This window comes from Lissotriton helveticus, chromosome 3_1 (assembly GCF_964261635.1).
Source record: "Lissotriton helveticus chromosome 3_1, aLisHel1.1, whole genome shotgun sequence".
NCBI lineage: Eukaryota > Metazoa > Chordata > Amphibia > Caudata > Salamandridae > Lissotriton > Lissotriton helveticus.
In genome coordinates this window covers 1,487,027,934-1,487,032,076 of record NC_136061.1, presented here as the reverse complement: position 1 = coordinate 1,487,032,076, position 4,143 = coordinate 1,487,027,934, and the positions used below count along the sequence as shown (strand labels likewise).

The window sequence follows — 4,143 nt, the reverse complement described above, 5'->3', positions numbered from 1 at the left end:
TTCTGGCAGGCCAGTGCACTCTCAGCTCTTGCACAATACCCCCTAGATGCAGGCCAAACTTGCTGTGCATCCACACCCACTTGCACGGGCAATGATTGGGGCTCTGCTAGCGCTACCGTCTGGGACACTGTCACTTCGACCAGACTGCTCTTCTTCTTCCCGCGGGCCGCAAACATGCTCAAGGCCCCTCGCTGGGCCTTCCACTTCCGCCTGGGCTGCCACACCGTCCCTGGGCGCTCCGGTGCTTGCTCCCCGCCAGCCGCACCCGCGCATTGACGCTCAGGCAGCTTCCGCTGCTAGCGATAAGTGCACCACCGAGTGACAAGAGACCGGGCGGAGAGACCTTCTCCGACCCTCACTGCTCGCCCATGCAGGCACCTTACCGCGTTCCACAAGTGCCGGCACTGGGGGTGTTGTGCGCCACCGAGACCGTAGCGGCAGCCGCCACACACAGGCGCGCTTCACAGTGGCTACCACCAGCACTGCATTGCGTCTCTTTCAGCTGGCGCGGGGGGAATGCGTAGATCCTCTCGCTCCCTCGTCGCCAGTGTTGTGTCTGACCGGACACTAAGGATTACGGGGCATACCCTATGAATGCGGTCGGGGCTTCAACTGTCTTCTAGGGATCGTGGGCCGGGGGTCAGGCCTAACTTTACAGCGGAGCTACAATAAAGGGACGTTCACACCAATGCTCAGTGCACACCGTCAGCCATGTGCGCTGACATCATTTATTATATACTCCCTGGTCCGAGCCCGGCCCAGGGAGTTGAATGTGCAACAATCTTGTGCAGTGGCCGGGTGGCTCACTACAAGCTGGACGCTGGATGCGGTCGAGGCCAGACGCGGCCGGGCCACCCCCGCAGGGAAACTGTAACCATCAGCTGCGGAGAGACAAAAGCCAAAGCTGGAAGCCAGGAGCTGAATGCCAGGTGCCGGGAACTGAGTGACTTTGAGTGCTTAACCTTGGCATCATTAGAAGTTGTAGTTTAGCTAACAAAAAGCTCTTTGAAACAGTCTGCGATGACAATTACCAAGGATACAGGCGCAGCGCAGTCCAGGCACAGCCTGGGCCCAACATTGCTTAATTGGTGAGATCAGACAAGATCAGATGCTTTCAGGGTGGTTTAGCTGTAGGCATCAGGAGTGCTGACTTTGCTGCTCTTAGTTTTTTGCATTCTACTTCAGTGCTGGCCACAGTAAGCGAGGCAAGCCACCCTCCTAAAAAAGCCTACACCACCTGGAATTTCCAGGCAGTCTCCCATCGAGGTATTAACCAGGCTCGACATTGCTTAACTGCTGAGATCAGAGGTGAACAGGTGCTTTCAGGGTGATATGACCGTAGGCATGAAGAGCACTGACTTGGGGGATCTTAGCTTTTTTCATTCTACTTCAGTGCCGGCCATAGTAAGCGAGACAAGCCCTCCTCATTCACTTAAAGCAAAACAAAAACAAAAAAAGCAGACAGCACCTACTAGTCCCAGGTGGTCTCTCATCCAGGTACTAACCAGGCCCGACTCTACTTAACATGTGAGAACAGACGACATCAGATACTTCCAGGATGGTTTAGCCGTTGGCATTAAGGGTACTGACTTTCGGGCTCTTAGCTTTTTTCATTCTTCTTCAGTGCTGGCCATAGTAAGCGAGACAAGCCACCCTCACTCACCTAAAGCAAAAAAAAAAAAAGCCTACACCTCCTGGTATTTCCAGGCAGACTCCCATCCAGGTGTTAACCAGGCCCGACATTGCTTAACTGCTGAGATCAGACGTGATCAGGTGCTTTCAGAGTTAGATGACCGTAGGCATGAAGAGCAATGACTTTGGTGATCTTAGTTTTTTCATTCTACGCCAGTGCTCTCCATAGTAAGCCAGAGAAGCCCTCCTCATTCACGCAAAAAAAAGCCTACAGCACCTGGTATTCCCAGCCGTTTTCCCATCAAGGTACTAACCAGGGGGCGTAGCTAGCCAGCGGACATGAGTCTATAGCGCTCCGGCCGATATCCCCAAACTCTGTGTCAATGATCCTGAAGAGGTGCCTCCAGCGCGGATAAACTGTGGAACTGGTGAGGCACTGAGGCGAAGCAGCGGAATAGCCTACTGAAGTGCGGCTTCCGCAAGCGAGGTAGCTGTCGCAGCTTGTGAGGGTCTTGAGGTCCAGGAAGCGCCGGTCGGTGAGGTGACTTGTGGTGGAAGACTACGGCTGGCGTACTTGATTCTACCCCTCAGTGAAGACAGCTGGGCGCAACTCCTGTGGTCAGCGAGGGCGCTCTGTCCAGTGACGATCCTGACGGGGAGGGGACCTCCAGAGCCTGTAGATGACAGTTAGACGTTGAGTGCAGGCTGGCGGGTTGTGGAGATCCTCCGTGAAGGACCCGTGTGCCCGACGGCGCTCAGAGACGTACTGGGGACTGCAGAGGGGAATGCGACCTGCCTGGATCGTGCACAGACGGAGGGAGCTGATGCGAGAGACAGAGGGCTGAGCTGGGACTGTCCCCTGTGGCGAGTGCGGAGTCTTGCGGCCAGAGCTACAAAGTGGATCACTGGCGGGGCCCGCTGCTTGAAATACGGTACGAGGAGACGTGGAGCGTATGCTGCGAAAGCGCTCCCTGGGGACAGCACACTGCAAAGGAGGCTGCTGGGGTGGCGTGACACCCTGGTGGGGCCCCCCGGTCGACTCCAACTGGCGGGCATTGGTAGAGTTGGGAAACTAATGAGTAGCGCTGGAGTCCTGAGCCCGCCATAGACATAAGGAGTGAGCGCCATTTTGTGGAGCTGGGACGGAAGAGGCACACTACGGGAGGCATAGCGCTGGGGTGAAATGGCGCCTTGAGAACGGCACAATACCTTGCCTCCTGGTAAGGGCACCTAAATACTGGTGCAACCACTCTATCAGGATCGAGACTGTGATAGGGGAGTCCAAACAAGTGTGGAGGGTGTAATCACTCAGGAAAATCCCCTGCCGAAGGCAATTACAGAGGTAGCGCTGCGCATTCGAGGGCCACGAGGCAGTGAGGGGCCAAAAGTTGAAAGCAGACTGAAGTGATCAGTGCATCGCATAGGTGGACCCTGGTGTCAGCAGGCCAAAAACTGAACTGAGGTGGGAGTTTCTGGGGTCCTTTTTAACAGCGGGGGCCGCACAACTAGCCTGCCTGACTGAGGGACCATGCCACGGGCCCAGGTCTGCAACTAACATAGGGGGCGGGCAACTGCAGGTCACCGCACTATTATTGGGGTGCGGCCCAGACCAGCGGTACTTTCTCCTTTAGCGCCATGGAGATGGCGTGGATGTCCCAGACCCACTAAGCCACTCTGCCACAGCGGGCCTGCCCCCTCCAGGTCCCCCTCCACACTTCAAGTCAACTGCTGTATGCGGGTTGCTGGGAGCGGCCACCGCTTCACTCTAGGCTGCGCCTACGCCGCGCAATAACAAAGAGCTGGGGACCTACTGGGGAAGTGCACGCTAATTAGAGAACGCCGAGACCCGCAGCAGAGGATACCAGACATCACCAGAAGGGCGCACACGCAAGAAGACCCGACATCTAGATTTGCCCCACAACCAAGTGCCGGATGCCAACGGTGGAGCAACTGGTGATGGGTCGCTTATGCAACACCAATCAGCACCTTAATGTGCGCAGCAGCAATGCAGACCAGTCAACGGCACAAGGAGGAACAATTGCCGAAACGCCGCAGGCTACGTTGGCCACCAAACTAGACTCAGTGCTGACATCAGTAAAAAAGATAGGATCCTCGCTGGCCAAGACCCGCACCTCACTTGTGCCCAAAATCGATAAAGTCACGTCAGACTTTAACCACCAGAAGCTCGGAGACAGAGTGTGTTCACAGGAACAGTCGCTTGCTGAACTGAGGCCCATCACTCAAAGTCATACGGCCGCCTTGCAGGACCTCATTAACCGAGTGCATGACCTGGAAGACGAGGTGGAGGACGCAGAAGGGCGCTCCCGGCGCAATAACAGCTGCGTGGTGGGTCTGCCGGAGGGCAAAGAAGGGCGGTGCCCAGAAGAATACAACGAAAGTTGGATTAGAGAACTACTCCCGGATGGCACGCTGTCTGCCCACTTCGTAATCGAAAGAGCTCACCGAGTCCCTGCTCGGAAACCACCTCCAGGCGTCTGCCCACGTCCTTTC

At 56.2% G+C, this 4,143-nt stretch overlaps 1 pseudogene; it reads right to left on the bottom strand.

Moving 5' to 3' along the window:
* Positions 1 to 1,225: 1,225 nt before the first annotated feature.
* On the bottom strand, positions 1,226 to 1,344 carry LOC144825388 (5S ribosomal RNA; annotated as a pseudogene).
* Between the last annotated feature and the right edge of the window lie 2,799 nt (positions 1,345 to 4,143).